At 51.0% G+C, this 10,591-nt stretch overlaps 1 long non-coding RNA gene across 3 annotated transcripts; it reads left to right on the top strand.

Moving 5' to 3' along the window:
• The first annotated feature begins 1,156 nt into the window (after positions 1–1,156).
• Positions 1,157–4,935, top strand: LOC123953216. 3 transcript variants are annotated; one of them, XR_006820836.1, is made up of 4 exons: positions 1,157–1,552; positions 1,674–3,705; positions 4,169–4,365; positions 4,813–4,935. It is a non-coding gene; the product is annotated as an uncharacterized LOC123953216 (long non-coding RNA). The 3 variants fall into 3 exon arrangements; XR_006820834.1 differs by having other exon boundaries at positions 1,157–3,705; XR_006820835.1 differs by having other exon boundaries at positions 1,157–3,705; positions 4,810–4,921.
• The last annotated feature ends 5,656 nt before the right edge of the window (positions 4,936–10,591 follow it).

Genomic DNA, 10,591 nt, shown 5'->3' on the forward strand with positions numbered 1-10,591 from the left:
TGATGGACTAGAGGTGAAGGAGGGGAGAAAAATGTGCCTGGAAGTTCCCCAAGTCCTGAATGTTTACATCACCCCAGTTTATAGACAAGACCTGAAGTTGGGAGAAGGGAAACCAGGGACAAACTGCTGGGAAAGAAGGTCTGTGTGTGAACCAGCCGGCTGGCCGCAGCTACATCTAGGAGAAAAGGCAGAATGCCAACACTGTTATTAAAAGAGACATTTTGCTGACATGAGTAACTCGGAGCTGGGGCAGAGTGATAGACGGGGAGGCCAGGGGGATGAGGAGCTCGGAAAGCCCAGGCACTATTCTCGAGCTCCCAGAGGCAGCGAGAGGGATCCTTGCCCCATTCTGGACGTCTGTGAGTGCACATATGTGCGTGCCCATGTCTGTGCGCATGCCTGGGGGGGTGAGAGTGCGTGTGCTTACACACATATATATGCCTGTGAGTTTATGTCTGCATGCATGCGTGACTGTGAGTTCACACTAATCTGTTGGGAAGCGTGCATGCACGCATTGGAGTGTGTGTGACCTGAAAACTTGGGTTCTTGCCCTGAGCATTCAAGGTCTGAGCCCCCAAAGAAACGAAGAGTTCAGGAGCAGGAGCTGAGGGTAGGGTTCTGTTCTCTTGCCAGCGAATGGGAACTGATTTCCTTCCCTTGTCTTCCCTGCTGGGATTCCTGGTCTCGCCTCATTCCTGCCTCCCCTGGCCCTTGTTCCAGCTTTGTTCCAGCACTTTCTTCTACTCTAGGGGGGTCATTCTCCTCTGCTCAGGACCTTCTCCTGGTGCTCTCTGATTCTAAAGCACTCACTCTTCATACCTCCTTCTCCATGACTCCCCACCACCCACCCAAACTTCACCTCTCTCCCTTCCACTCATACCACTGGTCTCGGCTTACCCATCACCTCCTCCTGGAAGCCTTCAGTGTCCATGGTTGTGTTTCTTTCTACTTTTTTTTTTTTTAAGGCAGCTCTGTTGATCTAGTCATACACACACAATCCACTCATTTAAAGTGTAGGTTTCAACCGGCTCAACGTATTCACACGGTGTGCTACAATCTAATTTTAAGACATTTTCACATATCGCATAGAGCACTGGGTGTGGGGCATAAACAATGAATTTTGAAACACTGAAAAAAAAAATAAAATTGAAAAAAAAAAGACATTTTCATCCCGCCAAAAGAAATCCCATAACCATTAAAGATCACTCCCCATTTCCTCTTCCCCCAGCTACACACCTACTTCCTGTTTCTATGGATTTGCCTATTCTATGGATTTGCCATTCTATGGATTTGCCTATTTCCAATTCCGTGGAATCATACAGTACATGGTTTTTGGTGACCAGCTTCTTTTACTTAGCCTGATGTTTTCAAAGTTCACCCATGTTGTAAGACGTATCAATACTAATACTTCATGCCTTTTTATTGCCAAACAGCATTTGGCTTGAGGTATGGATGTACCACACTGTATTTAGCCATTCATCAGTTGAAGGACAGTTGGGCTGCCTCGATCACTCGTTGGCAATAGAAATAAAGCCGCTATGAACGTGTGTGGGTAAGTTTCTCTATGAATGTAGGTTTCCAGTTCTCTTGGGAATGCACGTAAGCGTGGAGCTGCTGGGTCAAACAGGGACTCTCGGTTTAACTTTCTGAGAAACTGCCAAACTCTTCTCCAGGTGGCTGCGGCGTTTTACGTTCCCACCAGCAATCAGGTGAGTGAAACCTGTCCACGTCTTTGGTCACTTGGGAGGGTCTGACTTTGATCTGAGCCATCCTACTGGGTGAAAAGTGGAATCCCAGTGTGGGTTTGTTTTGCATCCTCTGCTAACAAGTGATGTTGATCCTGTCTACGTGTGCTGGTTGCTGTTTGTAAATCTTCTCTGGAGAAACATCTGTTCAGATTCTTTGTCCATTTTTTTTCAATTGTCCTTTTTAGTTGTTGCTTCGGAAGCGCGGAAGCGTGCTTTATGTCCCTCTGAAATACTACGCCCTTATCAGACATGGGATTTGCAGACATTTTCTCCCACTCTGCTGGTTGTCTTTCCACTTTCTTGATGGTGGCCTTGGAAGCACGGGATTTTTTCAGCTTGAGATTACCCAAATTTACCCATTTCTCTCTCATTGCTTGTGTGTTTGGTGTCATTTCTAGGAAATCCACTACCTAACCCATGGTCGTGAAAATTTACTATGATTTCTTCCGAAAGGTTTGTAGTTTTAGTTCTGACATGGAGGTCAATGATCCATTCTCTGCACAGTGAGGCAGCAACAGCACCCAAAAAGGACTGCTCCTACCACTCCCCTGCAGTTGGGAGGCAGTCGGTTGCCAGGAGAACACGGTGCATTTTCTACAGAGCAAGGTTTGTGTCTCTATCCTAGCACTATGGGAGGAAGTAGCAGGAAATGCTGTGATAGTCCCTAAGCAGGTCCTCCATTAAGGACTAACCCCCTCTCAGATTCGATAATCCACGCAGGTGATTTTTACGGGCAATCCCTTCACTGTGAATGGTTCTGCTTTAAGACGGGCTATTCTGCCTTTGGTTTTGATAAGATAGTATCTCAGTTAATCCATTTCTCTGTTGGGCTCTGCTGAAACTTCTCCCCTAATCTTCATTATCTCCTACCAGGGGCTTTGGTTAGGACTTGAGTGGACCAGATTCACCCCAAGGGCCTCCACACAGCTCTAAGAAGTAGAGATAAAATTCAGCCCTCTGCCTGTCTGGGGCCAGGCAGATTGTAATTTACCTTAATTGTCATTAGCAGGACTCTCGGGTTCCCAGGCCATAGAAAAATCCCGCAGCATGACACATTTTCCCTCTAGGGTGAGGAGCCCTGTTGGCCATGGGAAAGAACAAAAATTCAACTATTAGTCTGTCATGGGGGCTCTGGACCAAGAATCAGGCATTTTAGAATTTCAACAGTGATTAGAATGGTCTGCTTTGGAGACTATCTTGTTGGTCGTCTCTGACGCTGTCCCCAGAGAGAGGGAGAAGCAGCCTACCATGGTTGGGGGTGGGGGGGCTCCCTGCTGGTGGAGACAGCACTCCACCAGGAATCAGGACACCTGGGTCCTGTGTCATTGGCTAAGTCACACCCCCTCCCTCCATCTTGGTTTTTCTATATAAGACATTTGTAGATCTGGCTTGACATTTGTGCAAGGATTCCGGTGACTAACCCAGCTTCTGAACTCAGACACGGTGACAGCTTGGGGCTCTAGGGTGCCTCTGCTGGGGGTGCAGAGAAGAGATTTACTTCTTAGCTGAGATCATTTCTGTATGTCTAGATCTGCCAAGCCCACCGCAGCTGCCGCTAGCCCCATGTGGCTTTTTGAATTTAAAGGGATTTAAATTAAGTGAAATTTAAAATACGGGATTTCATTAGCAATACTTGGCATGCTCGATGGTCACATAGGGCAACGATGGCGCCGGACAGTTGATTCAATTCCACTCTCCTTTCCAGATAAGCTTTTTCCATCCACACGAAGGGTCATTCACTTCTCCTCTTGTCAAAGAAAAGGTCCGTGTTTCCTTCTCTATGAAAAGACTGGCCTGAGATGCCAAGTAATTTACCTCAAGTTACTTCAGCGGGCGCAATGGCAACCGGACAGAGCCAGGCACTTGGATTCTCCAGATGCAGAGACCGAGGTTGGGGAGGGGACAGGACATGGGCTAGCCCCCTCCCCCAACATTGGAGCCCCCAGGGACCTTCAAGGTAGGTGCCTTCCAGGTAGCTGGTTCTGGGCCCTGGAAGGACGCTCTCAGTCTGGGAAAGGACAAAACAGGAGGAAAAGCAGGCTTTTGTGGTGATGTAAATGAAAATTTCCAATTTGCTAGTCAAAAGCATGTCCCTGTTTAGAGATAAGAGTAAATTTGAGTCTTTGTTATGAGTGATTAATTCATTACAATGCAGTTTCTCTGCAGCATCCAGCCCCACTGCTTGGTTTAGGAAGCTGGGGTACCTGATGGGAGAAGCTGGCCCATCCCCAAACTGCGTGTGTGTCCCTGTCACAGTGTCAGGGGCTGTCTCATTAGGTCAGAAAAATGAGGGAAGCGTTCCATGAAGCAGCCTTCTCACCAATATCTTAACACAAAGCACTGGACGGGGTGGGTGTCAGGAGACCCAGGGCCTGAGCTTTTCAATTTAATTTAATAAGAATTTATTGTTGTTCGGAAAGTTGCTAGCCAGGGGAGCAAAATGGGTTTCAGCTTTCCTGCCGGCTGTGATTGATGGATAGTTACCGCCTACAGTCCCAGCTCAAGAAGGCTTCTGAGGACACAAGAGGCTAGGCGGGCCAGAACAACCTGATGGATTGATTATTCATGTCTGCTGGGGCCCCAGCCTGAGCAGTGGCCTTGTCCCATGGAAAGCGAGGTAAGCAATAATGAGGATATAAATAGTAATCCTAGTAATAATAAAACCTCCCTGGTCAGGTCATTGGGAACATCAGGTAAGATTACGGATGCGAAGGTGCTTTGTGACCTGGACAGATGGCTTCATGATATGTGGCCTCTTTTCTTTTCTTTTTTTTAAATAACAATTTTCATTTATTTATTTATTTATTTAGTAGACAGAGATCACAAGTAGGCAGAGAGGCGGGGGGGTTGGGGGGCGGGAAGCAGGCTCCCCGCTGAGCAGAGAGCCGATGCGGGGGCTCATTCCCAGGACCCCAAGATCATGACCTGAGCTGAAGGCAGAGGCTTAACCCACTGAGCCACCCAGGCGCCCTGTTAGGAAGACTGGGGTATGTGTGCTTGGGTGTTGTGAGTGCCGAGAGGCGATGGGCGGGGTACTCACAGCATCTTCTCCCTTCCTAAGCAGCACAAACGATCAGATCAGCTGCAGGAGCAACATCTTCCTAGGAACATCGGCAAAAGCAAGGGAAGCAAGGGCAAAAATGAACTATTGGGATTTCATCAAGATCAAAAGCTTTTGCACAGCAAAGGAAACAGTTAACAAAACCAAAAGACAACTGACAGAATGGGAGAAGATATTTGCAAACGACATATCAGATAAAGGGCTAGTATCCAAAATCTATAAGGAACTTAGCAAACTCAACACCCAAAGAACAAACAATCCAATCAAGAAATGGGCAGAGGACATGAACAGACATTTCTGCAAAGAAGACATCCAGATGGCCAACAGACACATGAAAAAGTGCTCCACGTCACTCGGCATCAGGGAAATACAAATCAAAACCACAATGAGATATCACCTCACACCAGTCAGAATGGCTAAAATTAACAAGTCAGGAAATGACAGATGCTGGAGAGGATGCGGAGAAAAGGGAACCCTCCTACCCTGTTGGTGGGAATGCAAGCTGGTGCAACCACTCTGGAAAACAGCATGGAGGTTCCTCAAAATGTTGAAAATAGAACTACCCTATGACCCAGCAATTGCACTACTGGGTATTTACCCTAAAGATACAAACGCAGTGATCCGAAAGGGCACGTGCACCCGAATGTTTATAGCAGCAATGTCTACAATAGCCAAACTATGGAAAGAACCTAGATGTCCATCAACAGATGAATGGATAAAGAAGATGTGGTATATATACACAATGGAATACTATGCTGCCATCAAAAGAAATGAAATCTTGCCATTTGCGACAACGTGGATGGAACTAGAGGGTATACTGCTTAGTGAAATAAGTCAATCGGAGAAAGACAACTATCATATGATCTCCCTGATATGAGGACATGGAGATGCAACATGGGAGGTTAGGGGGATAGGAGAAGAATAAATGAAACAAGATGGGATTGTGAGGGAGACAAACCATAAATGACTCTTAATCTCACAAAACAAACTGGGGGTTGCTGGGGGGAGGTGGGGTTGGGAGGGGGAGGGGGTTATGGACATTGGGGAGGGTATGTGCTATCGTGAGTGCTGTGAAGTGTGTAAACCTGGCGATTCACAGACCTGTACCCCTGGGGATAAAAATACATTATATGTTTATAAAAAAAAAAAATTGGAAGGGGAGGCGAACCATAAGAGACTATGGACTCTGAAAGACAATCTGAGGGTTTTGAAGGGGCGGGGGTGGGAGGTTGGGGGAACAGGTGGTGGGTAATAGGGAGGGCACGTATTGCATGGAGCACTGGGTGTTGTGCAAAAACAATGAATACTGTTATGCTGAAAAAAATAAATAAATTGAAGTAAAAAGAAAAAAAAGATCAGCTGCAGGATTTACAGACTGATCAGCCATCTCTTTACCCAACAGGAGGAAACAAAGTTCAGAGAAGGTAGGAGACAGCACAAATTTAAATAGCAGGCCAACGACTATGGGAAAACCCAAATAATATCGGTTCCCCTGTTGTGGGTGCCAGGCACAGTGGGAGAGGCTTTTTGTACTTAGCTCTAAGTCTTGTCATTCTCCCACAAGGTAGGGGTTACTGTGCCATTCTACTATTAAGAAAACTGGACTCTGAAAAGTGATTTACCCAAGGACACCAAGCATAAGCAGCTGAGACAGAATTTAAACCCAGAATTTAAAATCAGGCGTGTACTCTGGGATCTTCTCACCGAGCCGGCAGGAGTTTCCAGGGCCAGTTCAGAGCCCAGAGCTCTGACCACTGTCCCAGGCAGCCAACGCAAGGGGCACCCCCTAGGTCAAGGGGCTCAAAGAGAAGTTGTTTTAAACCTCCTCAAGAGCTCAGATTAGCCAACCCCCCGGGGCATCCCTGGCTTGTGCTATCAGCCATGCCTCATCCTCGGGGAATGGCCTGGAAAGAAGGCCAAAGTGGGTTGGAAGCCAAGACCAAAAGGAGGGCAAAATAGGGAATCTCAAGGAGCTTGACATCACCAAGGAGCTACAAAAGGAATCAGTTACCCATCGGCAGATGGGAAGATGCTGACGGCAGGAAAGGGTTAATGGGCACTTCATGTACTTGTCGATCTTCTAAACACTTTAAATGTACGAACACCTTAATTCTCAAATTAACCACGGTGGGTACCACTAACACCATACCCACTTCACCTAGAAGGAAACGGAGGCACAGAAAACGGAGGGACTACCCCCAGGCATCGGGCCCTGGGATTAGAATCCAGGCGGCTTGATTCCACATCTGTCATTTTAACCACTCTAGGCACAAAAAGACCACAACGTGATTCCCCTTCCCCAATACAGAACTCCCTAATCCGTGCTCCCCAAGCGGTTTTGGCAAGCACTCATCATTCTCCGGGTTAAGTACTATCACGGTCTCCAGTTTTCTAAAGAGGACGCAGATCAGAGAAGGGCCAAGGTCAGCAGGAAGTCAGGGGTAGAGGCAAGTGCCCATGCCGCTCCCCAAGTCGCGCGCTCTCTGGCTGCGGGGGGGGGGGGGGGGGGGGGCGAGCGCGGAGGGGGGGGTCGCGGTACGAGAGGGGAGCAGGCGCTGGTTGCTGCGCAACCTGCCTGGGCTCTGAGCCGCCCGCACCCGGCTCGCAGGGGGCAGCGCCGCGGAGGCCCTGACTAGGCCTAGGCGTTTGCGAGTCTCGAGCCTCGGTGCCCCAGAGCGTAGCCCGCGCGGCACCGCGCAGCCTGCGGACATCCCCAGTGGCACCTGCCCGAGGCGGCGAGGGCGAGCGCCCTCGGGAGCGTTCCTAAGGGAGACCGGGCCGGAGGGATAATTGTAGAGGGTCCCTCGGGGCCAGCGATGCAGGCCGGGGTTGGAGAGTAGGGGGGAGGCCGCAGGGAGGAGGGAGAAGGCGCAGGGAGGAGGGAGAAAGCGCAGGGAGGAGGGGAAAGGGAGAAGGGAGGCCTGGAGGACCGGGCACAGAATTACTGCAAGCAGGAAAGCGGGATGCCACGTTTCTCATTCTACTTAACCACCCCACCCCCAACACACACAAGAGCAAGAAAGCCCCCAGACCAGGAAGCAGGGGGAGATAGAAAACCACCAGAAAGTACTCCCAAGAGGCCTCCTGATCCAGTCCCACCCTGCTCAGAAGGAGAAACTGAGCCGCCCAGGAGGAGGGGCCCAGGGTCAGCCCCAGGCCCTGTCTCCCTCTCCTCCCCATCCCTAGCAGCTGCAGAGGTCCCCAGACTATCCCAGTCTGGGCAGCCTGTCTTCCCACTACCCTCAAGGACTCTCCTTTTCAACTCCTGTCCCGGGGGCGCCTGAGTGGCTCAGTGGTTAAAGCCTCTGCCTTCGGCTCAGGTCATGATCCCAGAGTCCTGGGATCGAGCCCCGCATCGGGCTCTCTGCTCGGCAGAGAGCCTGCTTCCTCCTTTCTCTCTGCCTGCCTCTCTGCCTACTTGTGATCTCTCTGTCAAATAAATTAAATTAAAAAAAAAAAAAAAAAGATTCTCAACTCCTGTCCCGGTCCCTGTAGGAGGGGTTGGCTTTGGAAAGCCTCTGTGGGTGCATCAGCTCACCTCCCCAGCCCTGCTAGGGGTGGGACAGGTTGGGGAAGAAAAGGAAGGAGCCTGAGCTGGCCGGGGTCCTGGGGAGGTGCTCCCCAAGCATGGAGACCTGGCTCCCAGCCTCAGCGCCCCCAAGCTCCCAAGGACTCTGAGCTCTGTCACCTCTGCTGGGGACCACCAGCACCACCACAGCTGCTTCAGGAGAGCCCACAGTCCCAGAAGGGTCTGCAGGAGCTAGTCCTACCCTGACGTTCTTCCGTTCTTCCTCACCGCCAAGCTCCAGACGCAACCCTCCTTCCGGTCCCCGAACTTCCTGGTTGCGACCTCCTTGCCTTCTGACCCCTCGCGTCTGCACCTGCTGTACCCTCCACCTGGAATGCCTTCCACAGTGATTGCAAATTAAAGTTGTCTGAGGACCCCCTCCCTGCTGTGGGCAGAGGAGGGCTTGGGCAGGTCTGGGGGGCGGGGGTTGTGTTTCCTGGTGGGGCCTGTCCAATCAGGCCCAGGACCCTGCGAGGCTGGAAGGTTCCACAGAATCAGAGCCACGTGTGTTCTCTTAAGCAACCCAGTTCCAGGCCCAAGGGCTGGGGCTTTTCCGTGGACTCTTGTGCAGGGGTGGGGAGGGAGACAGGAGACGTACAGAAATCTGCACATCTTTGGGCCATTATCTTCAAAGCAAGGGTTTTTCTTTAGAGTTTATTAGGACATGTTATTAACGCAAGAAATCCACATTTCCTACAGAATGCAAAAACCTGAAACGCCAAAAAGGGAGGGGGAAAAACTCCCCACACGCTCAGCACCCAGAGATAAAGAGCACTCAAGTTTTGGTGTGGAGCCTTCCAGAGTATTCTATGCATGCATGTGTGTATGGTGGGTGTGACTTTTACTCCAGAAACTCCAGGTGCAAGAAGTATCACAGATCCTTCTTTTTCTAGAATGAAAACGAAAGCTTTCTCCAGGCCCCCGTCTCACCTGCAGCCCATGCCGTGGGATTCACAGCCCCTAGCTTCCTTCTCTGAGTCTCTACAGTCAGGCCAGCCCACTCAGCAACCAGAGTCCTGCACACTCCTCTGTTTAAGCCAGGTGGGTGGCTCCCTGTTGCCCTGGGGAGGGGCGGGGACACTGGCCCTGGCCATGCCTACATGGGATGGCTCCAGCTTCCCCAACATTGCCTACCCGCCCTGTTCCTGCTACTCTGTCCAGAGAGCCTCCCTTCAAACACCTCCACACGCCCTTCCCTCTGCCTGAAACAGTCCTCCCTGGTTCAGGCCACCCCCTTGTTCAGATCTTCGTGGAGCTGCTTTCCTTCCAGAAAGCCTCCCCGATGGCGGCCCCCAGCAGAGCAGCTCATTGCCCCCCAGACCTTCCACCCTGCCTGGACCCCACTCTGTCATTTCATACGTGCCACGTGTCATGTCTGTCACCTGTTGTAGGTCACAGGTGAGGACAGAGACCGCATCTCACTGCTCCATCCCCAGGGCCCGGCAGGGACAGGGCACAGAGAGCAGGCCAGCAGTCTGGGCTGAAAGAACGAGCCAGCCAGTGGCACATGCGTGAATGTGTGGGTTCCCACACATCACACCCTTAATGAAATGTCCCTCGTTCCTCTCTGCTTCTCACTTCCACGGTCCTCCCCTAGACTATACTTTGCACCATGTTCCAGAACCATCCTCTCTCTGTCCGCCTCTCCCTTCCCAGTCACAGCCCCTGTCCTCCCTCGAGGCAACAGCCTCCCACCAGTCCCTGTTCCTCTCTTGGCCTCCCTCCCCCCCATTACTCTCCATGCAGATGAAAAGAGCAGCCAGGGGTCCTTTTAAAATATGACATTCAGGAACGCCTGGGTGGCTCAGTGGGTTAAAGCCTCTGCCTTTGGCTCAGGTCATCATCCCAGGGTCCTGGGTCAAGCCCTGCCCTGGTCAGACTCTCTGCTCAGCAGGGAGCCTGCTTCCCGCCCCCCCACCCCCCCAAAACGGCTCTCTGCCTGCCTCTCTGCCTACTTGTAATCTCTGCCTGTCAAATAAGTACAATCTTAAAAAAAAATGTCATTCAGATTCCGCTGCGACCATGCTTACATCTCCCCTAGTGGGCTTCCCACTATGCTTCGGGTGAGATCCGACCACTTTCTGGTGGCCTCTACAGCCTTCCTCGCAGGGTCTTCACCAACCCCTTCTCTGGCCTTCTCTCTCCCACCCCACGCTGCCTCAGGGCCCTGCTTCCTCCACGCTGGCCTTGGGGCCTTCTCCAAACTTGATCAAC

Source organism: Meles meles, chromosome 11, assembly GCF_922984935.1.
Source record: "Meles meles chromosome 11, mMelMel3.1 paternal haplotype, whole genome shotgun sequence".
In the NCBI taxonomy this organism is placed as follows: domain Eukaryota; kingdom Metazoa; phylum Chordata; class Mammalia; order Carnivora; family Mustelidae; genus Meles; species Meles meles.